The sequence below is a fragment of the Hypanus sabinus genome (assembly GCF_030144855.1).
Source record: "Hypanus sabinus isolate sHypSab1 chromosome X2 unlocalized genomic scaffold, sHypSab1.hap1 SUPER_X2_unloc_25, whole genome shotgun sequence".
In the NCBI taxonomy this organism is placed as follows: domain Eukaryota; kingdom Metazoa; phylum Chordata; class Chondrichthyes; order Myliobatiformes; family Dasyatidae; genus Hypanus; species Hypanus sabinus.
The window spans coordinates 349,322-370,558 of record NW_026778996.1 but is presented as its reverse complement, the minus strand read 5'-3'; the positions used below and the strand labels follow the sequence as shown (position 1 = coordinate 370,558).

The 21,237-nt window shown below is 46.8% G+C and overlaps 1 protein-coding gene and 1 pseudogene across 1 annotated transcript in view; both read left to right on the top strand.

Annotated features, from left to right (window-relative positions):
• LOC132385828 (gastrula zinc finger protein XlCGF8.2DB-like) overlaps positions 1-21,237 on the top strand; it is a 174,753-nt gene that overhangs the window by 21,452 nt on the left and 132,064 nt on the right. The window lies entirely within an intron of this gene.
• LOC132385827 (zinc finger protein 420-like) lies at positions 1,788-7,115 on the top strand (annotated as a pseudogene).

Sequence of the window (21,237 nt, the reverse complement as noted above, 5' to 3'; positions counted from 1 at the left end):
ATGTAACCTGTTCCAGAAACTGCCTCCTATTTCCCAACTGCATTGCACTCTGTGTATTCTGAGCTCCATGAAGTTATCTGAATCTCTCAAAAGACTGCATAGTATCTGTCTGTACAGTCATCGCTGACTGTGTATTCCATACACCTGCTACTCTGTGTGAGAAACCTATCTATGACATTCCAATCGACCAAGCACCTTAAAACAATGCCCCTTGTGTTTGCCAATTCAGCCCCAGGAAAAAGCCTCTGGCTGTCCACACGATCAATGCCTCTCATCATCTTTTACACATCTATCAGGTCACCTCTCATCCTCCTTCGCTACAAAGTTCACTCAACCTATTGTCATAAGGCATGTTCTCCAATCCATGCAACATCCTTGTAAATCTCCTCTGCACTCTTTCTATAGTATCCACATCCTTCCTGTAATGAGGAAACTGAACAGAATACTCGAAGTGGGGTATAAATCAGGTCTTGTACAGCTGCAACATTACCTCACCACTCGTGAATTCAGTTCCATGGTTGATGAAGGCCTTATTAACAACAATGACAATCAGCGCTGCAGCTTTAATTGTAAAATTGACATGGACCCCAATATCTCGCTGATCCTCCACACTGCCAAGAGTCCTAACATAATATTGTATTCCAAATCAGGTTGGATAGATTTTGGCATAGTAGGGGAATTAAGGGTTATGGGGAAAAGGCAGGTAGGTGGAGATGCCCATCGCCAGATCAGGCATGTCCTTATTAAATGTTGGAGCAGGCTCGACGGGCCGGACGGCCGACTCCTGCTCCTATTTCTTATTTTCTCACCACAGACTATAATCTCTCCTGAAATACTCTCCTTCTCCCATTGATGTCTTTTGCAAATATTTTTTACAGGTTTGAAATGGCAGAACACTTGCGCATGGGAATCTCAAACACAACAACACATCAGTTTTGCTGAATGACTGGATATTTAAGGAGTGACCAAATATTTTCTTTGCAACACCAACACCTCTGTTGTCGATCCACGGAGATGAAGAATTATCTCATAACATCTGGTAATGTGTTCTGTCACTGAAATCAAGCATTCTGTTGTAACTCAGTGAAATCCACTTGAACCGGGGTGCTGAGAACACACCAGCATTTGTTCACTGGAGATCAGTTCTTCTACTGCATTGATTGTAGACGGGATTCAAACGTCTGACTGTCTGAATTGCAGAGAATTGATCGCAGTGAGATATCATTCTCCTTCTCTCAGTGTGGGAGGGGATTCTCTCACAGCCTACCCACACACACGCTGGTGAGTTCACATTAGGGAGAGGCCATTCACCTGCTCTGTGTGAGGGAGGGGAACTACTCAATCATCCAGCCTGAAGATACATCAGCAAGTTCACACCACAGTGAGATGCTCCACCTGTTCTGACAGCGGGAAGCAATACATTCTGTCATCGATGCTGAAGATATATCCTAAAGTTCACCAGTGAGAGGACATTGACCTGCTCGGATGGTGGGAAGACATTCACACGCTCAACCAGACCACAGTGACACCAATGAGTTCACACCGGGGAGAAGCCATTCACCTGCTCTGAATAGGGGAAGATATTCACTCATTCGTCCACACTACATAGACACCAGCGAGTTCACACTGGGGAGAGGCCATTCTCCTGCTCCTGAAAGGAGTCAAATCACCTGCTGCAACATCAGTTAGTTCACACTAGGGAGATGCCATTCACATGCTCAGACTGTGGGAAGAGATTCACTCAGTCAAATCACCCGCTGCAACATCAGTTAGTTCACACTAGGGAGATGCCGTTTACAAGCTCAGACTGTGGGAAAGGATTCACCCAGTCATCTCAACTGAAGGAGCATCAGCGAGTCCACACTGAGGAGAAGCCATTCACTTGCTCTGAATGTGGGAAAGGATTTGCTCGGTCATCTGAACTGAAGGTACATCAGCGAGTTCATCACTGGGGAGAGGCCATTCACCTGCTCAGACTGTGGGAAGGGATTCACTCACTCGTCCAACCTGCACAGACACCAGCGAGTTCACACTGGGGAGAAGCCATTTATCTGCTCTGAATGTGGGAAGGTATTTGCTCAGTCATCTGAACTGAAGTCCCATCAGCGAGTCCACACTGGGGAGAAGCCATTCACTTGCTCAGAATGTGGGAAAGGATTCGCTCGGTCATCTGTACTGAAGTCACATCAGCGAGTTCACACTCGGGCGATGCCATTCACCTGCGCAGACTGTGGGAAGGGATTCACTCACTCGTCCAATCTACAGAGACATCAGCGAGTTCACACTGGGGAGAAGCCATTCACATGCTCTGAATGTGGGAAAGGATTCGCTCAGTCATCTGAACTGAAGTCACATCAGCGAGTTCATACGGGAGAGAAGCCATTCACCTGCTCTGACTGTGGGAAAGGATTTGCTCGGTCATTTGAACTGAAGTTACATCAACGAGTTCACACTAGTGAGAGGCCGTTCACCTGCTCTGACTGTGGGAAGGGATTCACTCACTCGTCCAATCTACACAGACACCAGCGAGTCCACACTGGAGAGAAGCCATTCATATGCTCTGAATGTGGGAAACGATTTGCCCAGACAGCTCAACTGAAGTTACATCAGCGAGTCCACACTGGGGAGAGGCCGTTCACTTGCTCTGAATGTGGGAAGGGATTTGCTCAGTCATCTGAACTGAAGGTACATCAGCGAGTTCACACTGGTGAGAGGCCGTTCAGCTGCTCAGAATGTGGGAAAGGATTCATTCGTTCATCTCAACTCCTGAGACACCAGCAAATTCATACTGGGGAGAAACCATTCATCTGCTCAGAATGTGGGAAGGGATTCACCGATTCAGTTCATCTGAAAGAACATCAGTTTGTTCACACTGTGGAGAGGCCGTTCACCTGCTCAGACTGTGGGAAAGGATTCACTCGGCGTTTTAGTCTATTAACGCACCAGTTAGATCACAGTGAGGAGAAACCATTCATATGCTCTGAATGTGGGAAAGGATTCACACAGTCATCTCAACTGAAGGAGCATCAGCGAGTCCACACTGGGGAGAAGCCGTTCATCTGCTCTGAATGTGGGAAGGGATTTGCTCAGTCATCTCAACTGAAGTTACATCAGCGAGTCCACACTGGGGAGAGGCCATTCAACTGCTCTGAATGTGGGAAAGGATTCAGTCGTTCTTCTCAACTCCTGAGACACCAGCGAATTCACACTGGGGAGAAACCATTCATCTGCCCAGAGTGTGGGAAGGGATTCACCGATTCAGCTCAGCTGAAAGAACATCAGTTTGTTCACACTGGGGAGAGGCCATTCACCTGCTCAGACTGTGGGAAAAGATTCAGTCGTTCATCTCAGCTCTCGAGGCATCAGCAAATTCACACTGGGGAGAAACCATTCTGAGGAAATGCGGATATATAAAAAATTATTTTGAACCTAAGTAACCTCTAGATAAAAGAATAATTGGGACTGAACAGGAATTTTTGAACTAAAGTAAACTCTGTCTTCAGCAGTTAAGAAACTCAATGGCTTATACTGGTTTCCTTTTAATTGTCAGAGGGACATTGAGAATTTGATAATATATATTGTACTCGTGTTTGAGTCAGGACTCATCGATAAGGTCAGCAATGAACATCGGTCTGGAATGAAGTCAGGACCTTGCAAAGGGAATAGCTGATAAGGACTGGACTGTATATCCATCTATATTCAAGCCTTGAGTTAGTGCACTCTGTTATCTAAGACATTAAGTTTTGCACCAACAGACTTGGTGGGCGTACCAGTTCTAATAGCAGCTTGCAACAGTGATGTATGGGACTTACTATGTATGAATATACTGCTGTAACCTGACTGAGAGAGTCCACTTGTCAGATGGTTGGCAGCACTGACATGCCTTCCCTCTGATAACTGGGTCTCAGACTCTTGCAAGAGAATGCAATAAACTGTGGTGCCGAGAGGAAACTGGTCTCCCGAGTTTAACATTGGGTGTCACGAACAGGATCCCAATACAGAGAGTGCGAAGCAGACAGACGGAGTAAGCGGCCGGACCACTCCGGGGACTGTGGAGACCGACCAGGTGCCCAACGGGTATTTCACCTTTTGTCGCTCACCGTCAGTTCCTGTGGAGGCACGGTTCCTCGCCGAAGGCTGCTTGCATATCTTGACGGGATCGGGAATGTCTCTGTCGGAAGACTTGTATAAGGTAGGCAAATTTTATTAATTGAGTAGGAGGCGGTACCGGGTTAATTTTACTAACTGGGCAGGAGACGGACATGCTGGATAAATTTATCAACTCAGCACCTGGTGCCTGCTGGGTAAATTTATCTTATTGTTAATTGAGCAGGAGGCTTTGTGCCGGGTAAATTACTTAGAGAGCACGGAGTCAAGTGATACGAGTGGGCCAAGAGCAGCCCTACACAACGTGTGTGAGAGTTTTCCAGACAAGAAAAAAGATTTGTGAATTTTGACTGCAGCGCTGAATGAAAAGATTGGGGAAAAGAATGTGGCCACTGGGCGGGAGCCGGCGATATCACCTCTTGAGAACACGCAGTAAATCTGATCTGGAAGATGAACTGTGGGAAGAAGTGGAAATTGTTGAAAAGGCAATGGAAGGATAAGGCAGATGCAAAGTTGAACAGTACATGATGAGCAAGTTGGAGGGATAATACGTGTGACAAAGGGAGAGAGGTACGTACTGCAGAAGGTTGGGAGACGCTAAAGGCGGAGTGTGAATGGGTGAATGGGCGCCGAAAACGAGAGCAGGAAAAACAACGTAAGCAAACCAAGGCCGGCCTAGATAGGAGAGAAGGGCAGGAACGTCAGTCTAAAGTTCGAACTGACAGGGAAACAAGGGATCCCGATCCCATGTTTGGGATACCGATCCTGTTTGAGGATGGTGACCATGATTAGGAATGAGCACCCACCGTACTCCCCCCACCATACCAGGGGCCGAGTGCACCCGAGCCCCAATCCGCCCAGTACTCAGATACGGTGGCCACTCGGGTAAAGCAGCGGCAGCGGGGAAGGGGAGGCTCTCTATACCCTCAGATCCAGAAGGGGAATACCGAGGATTATTCCGAGACAGGGAGGGGAGAATCCAATAAAAGCCCAAAGTTAATGGCTCCACAGAGACAATTACCCACCCGAATGCTGCCTAATCCATGAGCAGCGGAGGAGGGACAGCTCTCAGTAATTCCTGTGTATGCACCCTGGAAGCCTCAAGAAATGACAATGATCATGAATCCGGCCCCCGATAGAAAAGAAAACCCAGCACAGATTGCTCAGTGTGTCCGCAGTTCTATACAAATGTATAATGTGACCCCACAAGGTTCATTCAGTCTCTGCTGCATGATTCTCTCAGCTGATGAGGGGCGGAAATGGAAGGCAGAACTAAGATACCAAACCTATCAGGAGTTCCAGGTGGGAATCCATGATGAGAATGAACAGACGGACCAGATTATTCAAGCCTTGGAGAGGGATCTCCAACAAACTGTAAACGTCACTAAAGTGCTTGAGTCCAAACGTAACCCTGGGGAATTGGGACCAGACTATCGGAGAGAATTGTGGCCGGCTACGCACTTTTGCAGGGGACAAAACCTCTAATACTGGTACGGAACGCATATGGAATTCCAGGGGGACCCAGTGTGAGGTTTAATTTACAGCCACCGCCAGTCTGGGGTGTAATCTAGCAGACTGAGACTTGCTGTGTCCGTTGCAAGTGGAGATTCTATACACAGACTAGCGAACAACCAACAGCTTCCCCAGTTACCGAATCCCCCTCCAGTGGTGGGCACTGAATCTGGTCTCCACTTCGTCTGAACCCTCTCTGCCGGAGGCCGACCCTCATGTGACCCCTATGTGGTGCTAAACTGAGGAAACCGATATTATGCACCCCTCGAGGGACAGAATTTCAAAGTCACCGTGACTGGTGAGGCTGAAGGAAAAGTGGGCAGTGCATTACTGGCCGAAGTTCCAGGTTTCCTTTGGTGACAGACAGGATTCGTGCTTCCCCAGACCACCATTAGGATTTGCCCTTGGTTCAAGCTAAAGAGCGTGGGTTTCCTTCCTACTCCCTGACGAAACAAGCCTCTAGCACCAAGGGGGACTTGCAAGACTTGGCCACGGGCCACCTCCGATACTGGAAGGAGTCAAAGGTGAAGACGGGACATCTGGTAAGACACTCTTTTAATATTGACCAAACCCAAGACGTTGTACCACATCTCTGGACAATTTCAGTCCATGAAGTCAGCTGCACGAAGTTCACCCCCCCCCCCCCACCACTGTTTGGATCACCGTGAAAGAAGGACAGACTCTCCCACCCCTTCCGCATTACCCCCTCAAGCCCGAGGCAACGTTTTATGAGGATGGAAGGTCTCTGGTAATCCAGCGAGGAATCGATGTTCTGGCTGTGTGATAATGAGGGATAGTGACGTAAGCCTCTTTCGAAACAGCTGTGTCCGACCAGAAGGCTGAGCTGCTCACTCTGACTTGTGCCTGTAGCCTAGCACTTTTAGACGGAATCCCGTTATGCACAGACGACGGAGCTTTGAGGGTTTCCTGACTTGTTTTGGCTACCCCGTTTTAACCTACCTTTGCAAACAACTTTCTCAGCACTCTACAGCTCCCTCGAGTTTTGTCTATTATGGAATGTGCAGCCCATATTGGGGAATGTGTTGAGATATCTAAGGGTAATGCCAGGGCTGATTCAGCAGCCAGGCAGACAGCCTCGAATCCCACACGTTTAGACACCTCGGGAACCCAGCAAGCTCCTATCAGACAAAATCGAAGGACGGACATGCCAGACATGGGGGAGATACGTAAGTTTCAGGAGGACGCTCCTGAAGGAGAGCGAGGTCCCACATGGTTTGCCACCTTGAACCGCAGACCAATTTTTGGGTGGCCTCTGCAGGTCAGGTCTGTGTTCCCTCTGTGTTCTTACCTATTGTGATAGATTATGTACATAATTGTACACGCCTGGGCAAGGAGGGAATGGTTGAATAGTTAATACATTATTACAATCTTGCTGGCACTCTGATTTCCAGAAAGCAGCTGCAAAGCGTGCACACGCCCAGCTAATCCACAGCCACTTCCAGGACAGCAGCGACACGAGGCGCATGTGGGAGGGCATCCAGGACATCACCAATTACGGGACAACATCTCCTGCAGACCAGCTAGCAGATGTTCTCACTGACATCTTCAACATCTCCCTGAGCAGCGTCACCGTTCCAACGTGCTTCAAGGCCGCCACCATCGTCCCCGTACCGAAGACGTCTTCAGTGTCCTTCATGAATGACTACCGTCTCTTTGCACTTACATCCATCATCATGCAGTGTTTCAAGAGGCTCGTCATGAGGCATATCAAGACACTGCTGCCCCGCTCACTGGACCCCTGCAGTTTGCATGTCGTCCCCAACGCTCAACAGATGCTGCCATTGCTATTACCCTCCACCTGGACAAAAAGGTCACATGTTGTTCATAGACATCAGTTCAGCATTCAACACAATCATCCCTCAGAAACTGATTGGAAAGCTGAGTCCACTGGGCCTGAACACCTCCCTCTGCAACTGGATCCTAGACTTCCTGACTGGGAAACCTCAGTCAGTCCGGATCAGGTACAGCATCTCCAAAAGCATGACACCGAGCACGGGGGCGCCCCAGGGCTGTGTGCTCAGTCCACTGCAGTTCACTCTGCTGACCCACGACTGTGCTGCAACACACAGCTCGAACCACATCATCAAGTTCGCCGATGACACCACCGTGGTGGGTCTCATCAGCAAGAACAACGAGTCAGCTTACAGAGAGGAGGTGCACCGGCTAACGGACTGGTGCAGAGCCAACAACCTGTCTCTTAATGTGAACAGAACCAAAGAGATGGTCGTTGACTTCAGGAGGGCACAGAGCAACCACTCCCCACTGAACACTGACGGCTCCTCGGTAGAGATCGTAAAGAGCACCAAATTTCTTGGTGTTCACCTGACGGAGAATCTCACCGGATCCCTCAACACCAGCTCCATAGCAAGGAAGCCCGGCAACGTCTCTACGTTCTGCGAAGGCTGAGTAAAGACCATCTCCCACCCCCATCCTCATCACATTCTACAGGGGTTGTATTGAGAGCATCCCGAGCAGCTGCATCACTGCCTGGTTCAGAAATTGCACCATTTCGGATCGCAAGACCCTGCAGCGGATAGCGAGATCAGCTGAGAGGATCATCGGGGTGTCTCTTCCCGCTGTCACGGACATTTACACTATACGCTGCATCCGCAAAGGTAACAGCATTATGAAGGACCCCATGCACCCCTCATACAAACTCTTCTTCTTCCTGCCGTCTGGGAAAAGGCTCCGAAGCATTCGGGCTCTCACGACCAGACGATGTAACAGTTTCTTCCCCCAAGCCATCAGTCTCCTCAACACCCAAAGCCTGGACTGACACCTTGCCCTATTGTCCTGTTTATTATTTACTGTAATGCCTGCACTGTTTTTGTGCACTTTATGCAGTCCTGTGTAGGTATTTACATTGTATTAAACTGTTCAACCTAAAATCGACTAATGTGATTGGGAAAAGAAAACAAAGTAGAGTTACTGAGAGTGCGACACTGGGACATATTGCATAATCCAACAAGCCCATACTCCAAGCGTGATAAGAGCCCAGATATCCAAAACCAAAAACTCTCTTCCTGAGTTTTCCCACCCGTCCTCTAACACACTTTCAACAACATGATAATGTCTCTGCCCCCTAAAATTAATCAGGTATGTTAATATCAAGTTCAGCTGCCGCAATTGTGAGGGTAATTATCCCAGTTCACCCAGTAAAACCGAAACATGGGACGACTTTACTGCATAACAACACAATCTTAAAATCTATGCTTACATCACATCCAAGCATTTAAAAGTTGAAGATGAAGCTGATACATGCCACACAGTCAGAATCCAGAACAGCTCTAATTAAACAATTCTAAATGATTAACAAAGATTTTCGTGTAACACCCAAGAATATCCACATAGACAGCTGAGAATATTTAATGTTCCTTTTTATTGATCAGTTATTATAACGATGTAGCGCTTCCATGTCCGCTTATTGTCCACCCATATGCCTGAAAATCTTTGTACTGGCACGTCTTCAAGAGTTTGATCGTATGTTCAAATCATCTGCAGATCAATCAATCTTATTTGTAAAACACATAACTTATGTTTAGCTACTGAAAGCTTAAATTGTCATCTATTTCCTTTTTTCAAAGATATTAATAAATAATTACAACTCCATACACTAATATTCAAATTTCTGCCTCTAATCCAGAAAGCTCCTTCATCTGTACATAGTAATTTACCGACGCTATCTCGGAAAATATCATTAATCATATTATTAAATAATAAAGGATTACAAGTACGGTCTTGTACGGTCCCAGTCGCTATCTCATACACACCAGGATATATTTTTCTCACCCTTACTTGCAGGAACCTTCCAAATGACAAAAGAAACAGAAAGAAATGCTGCAATCTCCCCTCTCCTAATTTCCAAAAGTCCTTCCTTCCATAAATATTAAATGCCTTTTCAATGTCAAAAGTACTGTCATTGCAACAACATAATTTAACTGTGCTTTCCTAATATCGTATTCAAAATATAAAACTGAATCCAACTTCATTCTCCCCTTCCAAAATATACTCTGATAAAATGATAAATTGCCTCTCTCTTCAAAAATATAATTCAACCGTTCCAGTACTATACGTCCATAAGTTTACATAAATGAGAGGTTAACCATATTGGTCCAAAACTGGAAGGATCAGACAGGGAGCTCCGGGTTTAGAATAGGCAATACTACTGTCATTTTACACAAGTTGTAAAAATGAACCCCTTAAATACCCCACCTGTTGAATGATATATTTCTAATACATATGCCACATATGTTTAACTCACATTCACAACTCTGTTCACTGCCCTTTGCCTAAGAAAAGCTGGTAACACCAGTTACACCAAGATATCTTTCTGCAGCTGTCACAATAATTTCAATTACCCCAGTAGGACGAGGTGTTTGATCAGTACAATTCACTGTTGCATGGGGCTACTGAGGAGAACCCAAGTGCGGGACACAGGCACGTCGACTGAGTTGGGGATGCTGACGTAGACATGAACGTAGAACAGCAAACCGGAGGAATCTTGACAAGGAGACGGGGTTAACAGGGACTATCTTGAAACGAGAGCTGAATCAGACAAGGGACCGAAGTCTCACACGAGACAGAACAGACCAACAAACTGGCAGCCTGTGATAGTGACGCCATCGTATTTATTTCACAGTCGCTGATGAAAACCAGGTGTACTGTAATTAAGTAAACGAGCAGCGATTGGAAATCTAATGACTGAAATCAGGGTATATGTCAGGGATAAAGGAGGGTAAAAGGTGAATAACCAAACGGAACCATGATAGTACCCCTCCCTCAAAGGGAGACTCCAGGCGACCCCCCCCCCCCCCAGGTTCGTTTGCATGGTCCCAATTGGGATCCGAGATGAGAGAAGGGTCCAGAATGAAGGAGTTGGGAATCCAGGATCGTTCTTCCGGGCCGTACCCCTCCCGGTCGACCAGGTACTGGAGACGCTGCCTCTACGGCGAACATTCAATAACCACCGGAAGGTGGACGCCGGATGGTCGTCGACGATACGGGGGGAGGGGGGAGGGGTAGAGGGTGTTCGGTCGGAGGGCACAAGGGGCTGTCAGAAACCGGTTTAAACTGGGAGACGTGAACTGTAGGGTGGATCTGCATTGACGTAGGCAGTTTGAGCTGGATTGCCGTGGGATTGACAATGCTCTCAAACGAAGGATCGCAGGAAGCGGGGGGCGAGATTCTTGGGCTCGTTCTTGAGAGGAATGTCTCCAGCCGAGAGCCACACCATCTGCCCAGGTCGTTACTCAGGAGCAGGGGTACGATGGCGGTGGGCAATTTTTCGTTTACGGTTGGCTGAGCGAAGCAGGGTCGTGCGTGTGTCTTCCCAGATCTTTCGGCACCTTGTATATGGGCTTTGACCGAGGCTTTTCCCCGGGCGCAGACGGAACATGCAGAGACACAGGAACGGGTGTCAGCGTCCATGGCGGGTCATCAGAAATGTCTCTTCAGGAGAGTCAGAGTCCGATCGGTCCCGGGATGACTGGCGAAACGAGAAGTGCGCCCCCACTGGAGAACCTGAGATCGAGCTGAATCGAGTACAAAGAGGCGATTGGGAGATCCGATGCATGGGTCAGGTTGAGTCCGTTGGGCCTCCGTGACTCTGGACCCGATCTCCCAGGCGAGGGCAGCCACTACACAGGATGATGAAAGAATGGTCTCGGGGTTGGGAAGGTCCTTCTCGGAAACGTATTGACCGGAGAGAGCATCGGGCTTCCCGTTCTTGGTTCCCGGACGAAAGGTAAACCTGCACCGGCCAAAAAATAATCCCAACGGGCCTGTCGGGAATTCAGGAGTTTGACGGTCTGGAGCTATTCAAGGTTCTTGTGGTCTGCAGAATGAGGGTTGACCCGATTGAAACCTACCGAATGGTGAATGCCTCTGACAGAGCTGTTGTGGAGAGGATCATACCTCTGGTGGGAGAATGTAAGACTAGAGGACACTCAGATTGGAGGGGCATCCATTTAGAATGAAAGCACGAGGAATATCTTTAGCTAGAGAACAGCGAATCTGTAGAATTCGCTCGTCGTCACAGGCAGCAGTGGGTGCAGTCCTTACGTATATTTAAGGGAGAGGTTGACAGATTCTCGACTGCTCAGGGCATGAACGGATATGGAGAGAAGGATGGAAATGGGGGCCAGTGGCGTACAGTAAATGGATCAGCCATGATGAAATGGCGGAGCAGAAGCGAAGGGACAAATGGCCTAGTTGTGCTCTTGTATTTTATAGTTTAATGGGCTCAATCAGGGCAGATCAATTTCCAATTAGTGACAAGACATCGCACCGGCCCTTGTGGAAGTCGAGTACGGAAACTGCAGAGGCCTTAGCCTGTCTCCAGGAGTATTTAAAATGTCTTTGGACACCTGTGAGGTGCCTTAGATTAGCTTCCATTGTTCCAGAAAGGCTCTGACGATGAGCCGGGAAAGTAGAGGCGGATGAGTCTGACACCAGCGGTTAACTTATTGTCAGACATTCTAAGGGACAGGATATAGAAGTATTTCACAGGTATCAAATGTTTCAAATGTGGAGTTAATGTTAGAGAAATGTATACAATATACATCCTGAAATTCTACTCTTTGCAACCATCAACGAAAGCAGAGGAGAGCCCCAAAGAATGAATGACAGTTTAATGCTGGCACCCCAAATTCCCCCCAGCTCACCCCATCCACCCATAAGCAGTAGCAAAGCAACCATATCCCTCCTCCCCACCCACCACTCTCTCTCCCCCTCTAATAAGGGAAAATGTTTGTCCCCGTTTCACAGCGAGAGGCGGGACCGGACAAACAGCTCGCTGATTTAAGATGTTAAATGACTGTTGTGTTGCTTGTTCCGAGCTCTGTGCCCGAGGAAATCGGGTCTCCGGGCACACGGCCAACAGCCAGCTCGCTGCTTTCGATCTTCCGTCTCCCACGACGCACCGATTTCCTGCAACGGCACCGACCTCGTCTCCACCCGCCTCCAGAGTCACGAAATCCCGGAATACTGAAGGCGCGCTGGTGTTCCAGCCCTCGTCCTTGGTATATTGAATAACGACCAGTCGTCAGACTCCGAGAACGGGTCCCATTCCCGCAAAGAATCAAAGTCAGTTTGTAATTCCAGGTCAGGGTCTTCAAAAGCATCATGAGTGGGAAAATAGAGATATTAAAATAGAACTAGAGCTCTTTCCGAAGTTGCAAACAATGAGTCGCCGTTAGGCGCCATCGTCCTCCTCAGCTCCACGTAACATTGGATTTCAACAGGAATAAGGTAAACTGGATTTGTAGCTGACACCTGGATACAGAGCATGAGTGGCAGTGAGGCAGATTATCGAAACTTGGAGATGGGTTTAGCAGCTGGATAAATGGTCTGACGGTTTTGCAGCTGGAATGTAATGAGGACCGATGTGAGGTGTTGCGCTTTGCTGGGAACAACAGGGTCGGACTCAGACAGTGACTGGTCGGGGATTGTGATCTGCGGGGAGCAGAGGGATCCGGGAATACAGTTCCATAGTTCAGGGCAGGGTCATGAAGAGAGCCTTTGGCACATTGGCCTTCATGATTCAAAGTGCTGAGTACACGAATTGCAATATTATGTTGAAGTTGTAAAGGACGTTACTGAGGACAATCCTGGAGTATTGTGCGTAGTTTGGATCATAGAAAAACGACAACATAATACAGGTCCTTCGGCCCACATTGCGGTGCTGAACCTGACCTTACCATAGACTACCAGGCTTACCCAAAGCCCTCTATTTACTTAAGCTCCGTGTATCTATCCAGGGTCACCCATCTACACGAAAAAAACATCAAGAACCTTGAACGATTAGAGCGGACATTTATAATGATGTTTCCGGGAGGTGAGGGCCCGAGTTGGAGAGGAAGATTCAAAGGGTTTTGTCGTACCTAAACTGAGGCTTTTCCCCTTCAGGTTGGGTGAGGCCTGAATAAGACGTCATAAGTTCCGGGTAAAAGGAAGAGAGTTTAAGGGTAAAATGTGAGGGAACTTCTTTACTCAGAGGACAGTGTGAGTGTGGAATGAGACGCCAGTGGAATTGGTGAAATGAGGTTCCATTGAGACACTTGGACAGGTACATGGACGGGAGGGATGGTCCTGGTGCCGGCCGAAAGTGCCGTCGGGAAACAGACTATCACACTCTGCAGGAGACGATGGGTATGTTGATGTGTGAGGAGTTTGATAACTTTACATCCAATCCCTAAGAATATTCTCCAGAAACGTGTCTACCCCTAACGTGAGTCTATATTTTCCAGGATTATCCATCCACCTTCTTAAATAACAAAATAAGATCGATCAGCGCTTTTCTGAGATCTTACTCGTGGCTACAGAGAACACAAATATATTGGTCAAGTCACTAGTGATGTAATTTCGTGCCTCTCTCAATAATCTGCAGTATATCCTACCAGGCTCTGAGTAAATAATCCACCTTCCTGCCCGATAAGTGAATAAACACTACCTCCTTTGTGGTCCTGTACTGATACAAATTTAAAAGGCATTGTGATTAGGTATAGGATAGGAAAGGTTTAGTCAAAAACTCCTGGAGCAGGGAAAATAACCTTTCAGCACCTGTGCCCATTTGACTATTCAAGCTAACTCAAGCCCAGAGGAAATGGCTCACACGCAGGCAGATGGGACAATTCTGTTGGGCAGCAGTGTAGCCTGGAAGGGCCAATCTCAAAGCTGAATCTGAAAGGTTGCATCCGAAACTTCAACAGTATTCCTCTCAGGAGATTGTGCCTGACCTGGTATGTTTCTTAAACTGTTGCATTCTATACAAAGTATATATTGTGCAGGAGGTCTCCAGAGGATATTCACCAGGAGTGTGGAGGATCGTAGTTCATCACTCCCAGAGTGCCTGCTGCCGGCTGGTGGCGCAATTTTCTCTGCATCGGCGGAGGCTGAGGGAGGTCTGGCAAACATCGCCGGGACAGACACTTGGAGCTGTGGACGGACAGCCACGCCGGTCCCTGTAGATGCCGCGGCCGACGACCACCGACAATAGTATCACTGAACACCACCAGAGCGATAGAGCAGACAAGGAGGGTCTGAGTTTGGGGCAGATTTCCATCAGACCTATCGTAGTTCAGACCCTTCACTGTCCCCTGCTGTCACTGGCAGAGGAACGCGTCGGTCAAATGAGATGATTAGTTAATGTGAATTTCAGTCATGGAGAGAGGTGGGAATATGAAAACAGCGACGGTGTTGCCTTTGGAAAATAGAGGCGGATCAGTTCAACAGGTTAAAGTACAGTTGGGTGTGTTTTATGCAGAGACCTTGCAAAAATTTAAACCTGACTTTGACTTCTAAACTTAATACAGTGTTCCCAGTCAGAGAGTAGCCTCTGTACTGTTGGATTCAATAGAGTTTGTGATGCTTATAATGGATGTTGTGAATTGCACTGATCAGACATCTCGTCCTACTAGCAAAAACATAAAATGATTGTGAAAGCTGCAGAAAGGTATCTCGGTGTAACCGGTGTTATGTTGGAAGCTGTAAATGAAGATCTGATGGGTGGAGTATCTGCATCCTAGTCTGTCCCAGACTGAGTTTTCATCGTCAACACATTAAGAAGCCTGTTTCTCATTTGGCAGAATCCCCCAATGTTTTGAGAATTCAGGAAAAGAGATTATTTTCACAGTTAAGTTTTTACTGTGCAGGATTATATTGTCGTTTGGCGTGATTGGCCATCTGATAGAGAGGTAGTGCTGACAGTTTTATAAGGAAAGAGGCAGGGTGTAGAGTTGTGAATATGAATGAACCGTATGCGGCATTTGCTGGAGAAATATTTGATTCAGCAGGTAGTTGTATAAAACAGATTATGGTTTACAACGCTTGTGGGAATCTTTCTACTCAGTTGTGAGAAAGTATATTTTGTTCTCGCTCACGAAGAGTTGTCTGCTGCTGAGATTTTAACGCAGTTCACTGAGGGTTTGTTTGCTGAATGATGGTAATGGTTTGATTAAAGAACAGTTTTTCAACTTGTGTGTCTGAATGGGTAGGAGATTCAATATTCGCAGTAGTTCTAGAACCGCTGCAGAATGTTGACGAAGATGTGTATTTTTACAATGAAATGTTATGTCACGTTATTCAGCAAACTGAGATGAAAGTGATTCCCATTACAAACGGAATTAATAGGAGAAAGGCTGTATCACTGTGGACTGAGGAGTGTACAGAGGCGATTAGGGAGTGGGACAAGGCGTTTAGGAAAGTGAAGAAGTATCAGTGTCCCAGCAACCTTATTAAGTATAAAAGGGCAGAAGCCGTGATGAGGAAAATGGTAAAGATTGCGAAAAAGATTTTCTAGCGACATACTCTGACAATATTGCAGGGATTGGTAGGTCAGACGTCACCAGGACAGGATGATACATGTTATTGTTTGGTCAGATAAATGGGGATGCAGGCATATTTCGGGGTTTGCCAATGAATCCAGTGGTGCAGACGGATTTGGCGGAGCATCCAGCTTTGCGGATGTGCTCCGCTTTAGGGGTATGTCAGCGAATGTGTGAGTGCACAAGGATTTTTGGTGACGGATGCTTTGGGGTGGACACTGATTTGAAGGTTCATTGAGGGTTTTCTGGAGAGCACAGATCTGTGGATGCAGACTGATTTGCACAAAGCTGGGTGTGTTGGCGGATTTGGGGTTGAACAATAACCTGGGTGAGCCGGGGCATCTGGAGGTGTGTCGGATTTCAAGGTTTTTCCGTTTGTCCATACTTTAATAAAAATGCAATGTCAACTTTGACCATTGTTCTTCCTATGTTTTAAACGGAGACAACCTTTTTTGTGAACTGTTTGAAATGATTCTTGCTCTGGCACAATCTAGGGTTGCCTCCTGATTTCGAGCTGCGAAAAGTCTCGAAGTTATTTCATTTCTACATACACTACTAATAAATGCAATTTGCCGTCTGTTCTTGTCTTTGTTTATTGTTCAGGCAGCCATTTTGTGAAGTGTTGGAACTGTGCAGTTTGGGGAGACAAATGAGAAGGGACTAAACCAAGGGGATTAAGTGAATGGGAGATGGACACGTACATAGTCCGGCAGGGTCAGGCAGAGACAGTCGGTCTACCCACACACAGACACACAAAGGTTTTTTTTGGAACCAGCTGGAATCGAACTCGGAAACCTTCGCTCCGAGGTCCGGCGCTGATCCCACGACAACACCTGCAGGCAGAGTGTTCGTGATTCAATACAATTTCACGAGCTACAATGGCATAATTTACTTCAACATTTTGTGTCTGATAAATGGTTACTTTGAAGTACATAGTTACACTGGAAGAGCATTTAATTGCTAAGATAACTCGGACGGTTCAGTCACCTGCATTGGGACAAATTAGCTCCCAATGCTCTTCATATTAATTGAATAGTTAAATCGCCATCCGTCACCGCGGGAATTTCACGTGTCTGATGTAATCGATTGGCAATATTTTAAAAACTTTATTTTCAAATCTGTTGAAATCTGTCCCAGTGGAGTCACTGAATTGTATTAAAAACCCGAGGCATGTGCTGCCTCAGCATTTCATTCTGAGAGATCGCGTGTAACACACGGGGGCCAAATCACTGGACAGAGAAAATGTCTGCATTGTTGGAAATGTACAGGTGTGTGCAGAAAATATCGTACGTGTTCATTGCCGTTGTTGGAGTTCCCGGTGAGTAAGCAGAGAGATTCATGTTTGGAATTTCTGATTGTTACCGGTGTGAACCTATTAATGATCATTTTACAATCTTCCAACTTGATGATCATTGTACAACTATCAGTCAGAGATATCGATCCTGTCAATTCCACTTTCCGATTTTTCATAATCAATGACAAAGGGAACTAAATCTCTGTCTCTCTGCTAACACGGTATCGACTCAAACGCTGTTCTTGCCTTTAATGATACCTTGTCCAGATTTGTCCCAGTGCGGAGGACAGGTAGCTCTCCGAGAAGGTGTGACTAGAAGGGGTTGGGGGGTGCTTATTGTCAGGTTCACTGTTTCTGAGTTATTGATCAAAGAGAGCCCCTGGTGCTGTGTTTCGCGTCTCCCTGTGGAGTCTGTCACAATCGTATCCCGCTGCCTTTTGGTCAATAAATTGGTCTGGTCGCCCGATCCGGTGTCCAGGGATCTGCTCGCTTGTGCTATCGAATTGATCTGCGGTGTAGAATTAATCCGTCAACTGAGCCACTCAGTCTCTGTTTGCTAATACTGTTTCAGTGTTTTCAGTGTGTTTCTCCCCTCTGTATCTCATCTTGGAAATATCAGATGCTGATTATCCAGAGTCCTGGTCAGTCACGGTTCAGTCAGTGAAACCGGCCCCATCAGCGACTGGAATCGGGATCAGCAGCGATCGCTGTTGTTCATTCAGCTCGTTTTTATCGCCGACGATGGCCCACACATTGCTTTATCTCCACACTGAAGAAAACAGTTCAGAGATAGTGTGACCAGTGTCTGGTGCTAGATTAGCAGCCGTTCACAGACATTTTTAGCTGCAACTCGATCCGGTGTTAATTCCCGGAGAATGTGTCAGGTAATTCCCAGTGTCTGTTTCTCTCCCTCTGTCTCTCCAGTGAATGTAGTGGCGATTGTGACCCTGTCCCGGGGAAAGTGCGGCCTCTCTACCTGCACCACCCGCTACCTGGTGGCCATGGCAGCGGCCGATCTACTGACCATTGTCACCGAGGTCATTTTGACTCGAATCAGAGGAGTTTCCTGAACATCACCCCTGTGTGCAGTTTTATCGATGTACTGAGCTTCACGGCCACACACTGTTCTGTCTGGTTCACCGTCACTTTCACCTTTGACCGGTTTGTCGCCATTTGCTGCCAGAAGCTGAAAAGAAAATATTGCACCGGGAAAACTGCGGCTGTGGTTCTGACAACAACCGGTGTACTGTTCTGTCTGGAAAACGTTCCCCGATACTTCACACGGGAACCCAGGGTAATAATCGACAATATACCGTGGTTGTGTGATCTCAGGGACAATGTTTTCACTGACCCCGGGTGGATAGGATATGACTGGCTCGATACGGTTTTAACTCCGTTCCTCCCTTTCGCTGTGATCTTGCTGCTCAACACTCTGACAGTCAGACACATTTTAGTGGCCAGTCGGGTCCGTAAGGGGCTGAAGGGTCAGAGCAAGGGGGAGAACCGCAGTGACCCGGAGATGGAGAGCAGGAGGAGGTCTGTGATTTTACTCTTCACCCTCTCCGGCAGCTTCATCCTCCTGTGGATGACACTGGTTGTAAATTTCATGTATTATCAGATTTCAGGAAAAGGATTCGAATTCAATGATTCGGAATGGATCTTCTACTTCGTCGGGGTTTTGCTGAGGAATTTCAGCTGCTGCACGAACACATTTATTTACGCGGTGACTCAGTCGAAATTCAGGGAGCAGGTGATCAGCGCGGTGAAATATCCGGTCAGCTCGGTGTTTCAGTTCATTAATAAAGCCGCGTCCTGAGCACAAGCCAAAGGCGGTTGCAGTGAGGGTTCCAGCTCCTCACATTCACCCCCTGGTCACCCAGGTGTTATTCCCGGCAGGTTGTCGCATCGACCGGCAGCTCTGGAAGGTTAGGATAGTTTGTGTTTTGTGAGGGGCAAGGCACCGTCCTGGAGACTCAGTACCGCAATGGACCTGCCAGATGACAGTCAAAGACCTGCACCGGAACGCTGTCCAGCCATTGGTCTGAGCATATGTCCATCTATTCCCTTTGCGGCCCATCGACCTTACAGCCCACGAAACGGCGGGGATCTAGTCGATTACTGGCTGCGTAATCCAATATCAATCACACTACTCTCCGCCTTCCCCTTGAATGATTTGCTAATGTAACGAAATGGGGCGGGGTTTGATTAAAAGGCCTTTGAAAGATCAAATTAAAGACGGATTCCCGACACTAACTGGACTGGTGCACAGCATTAGAAAGTAAAACCTTCACTGCTCCTTTTTTGAATAAAATTCTTTCCCTTCTTGTTTTACTCCGTTTCCCCATAAAGCTAACAATTATGAATTCTGCAGCGGTGTTTCCTTTATGCTCAGTATGCAAACAGTATTGCTATAAGTAATGCACACTAAATGCTGGTGGAACGAAGCAGGCCAGGCAGGAACTATGGGGAGAAGCACAGCCGACGTTTCGGGCCGAGACCCTTCGTCAGGACAATTCCAATCTCAATAATTCTCAATCACACCAAACTCTGAGCTTCTGATTTGCGGGGTTTAAGGTCTTTATCCACCGCTGGAATTGTATCAGCTTTTGTAACTCAACCTCTCCGTGCAGGTTGAGACCCCTAAGAAGACCCATAAAACTCATAAGAAGTGGGCCAATGATTTCCAACAGTAAATCTGACCGACCGCTAGAATAAATTGTTTTAAAAATCATCAAAACCGAAAAGGCATGTGAATAAATTAGAGCTTTACACGGACAAATTTCCTCCACCCAGTGTAAGCCTAAAATGATGGCAACAAATGCTACTCTATATACTGATTTAATGCTTAGTAAGTTGTTTCCTTGTCGTTACCTGTAATTAAGGCACAGAAACAGCCAGAGGAACATATTAGTCGTTATCTTTTGATTCTTCTGCAACAGTTAAAATATCATTATAGTTTTCCAAAATACAGTGATGAACCAACAGTCTCTCGGATATTGCAGAATTCTTAGACTTATTAAGCTCTGTGACCTAAAACCAGCTAGTCAGAGGCAGAACAAGATGGGGTTTCAGAGAAGGTGACATTGGGGAACATTGCGTAATCCCACAATCCCATCTTCCCAGCACGATAACATCCCGTGTGATGTTTCCAACCGTTCTCGAACAGAACTTCAACAGGATGGTAATTTATTTGTCCCGTCTAATGAATCCAGTTTGTTAATATCAACTGCAATCTCCGCAATTACACTTGGCTCATTTCAACCACTAAAGCTGAAACAGGGGACCACCTTATTGCGCCAGAACACTTCCGAACACTTTAAAATTGAAGACGACGCTGATCTACAAGTAAACAGCCATAATTAAGAACAGATCCAATTAAACAAATGAACATGGTCCACAATGATATTCATGCAGCTCCCCAGGAATATTTAATGTTATTATTTCCTGATCCGGCGCTTCCATGCCAGCTGATTATCCATCCACATGCCTGGAAATCTTACCGCTATCACGTCTTGAAGAGTTTGACCATATCATTTCAAATCAACTGTATGCCTATTAATCACATTTATAAAACACAGAACTTGTTCAGGAGCGACTGAAAGCTTAAATTCTCATATATTTGCCGACTGTTCAAAATTATTAGCTGCTAATTGGATCCAATATACAGTGTAACTGCAATTTCTGCCTCTAAGCCATAGAGCTCCATCATCTGCAGATAGAGATTTACACACCTAAGCGATTTTCTCAGAGAGAATATCATTAATCATAACATTAGATAATAAAGGGTTACAAATCCGGCGTTGTGGGTTCCCACCCGTACCAGCACCGACCGTCCAAATATAAAACTCAGACAAAGTCTTGCAGTCTCCTGCTCAATCCTCATTTCCGTAAAGCCATAAGACATGGAAGCGGAGTCAGGCCATCCGGCCCATCGAGTCTGCTCCACCATTCACTCATGGTTGATCCTTTCTTTCCGTCCTC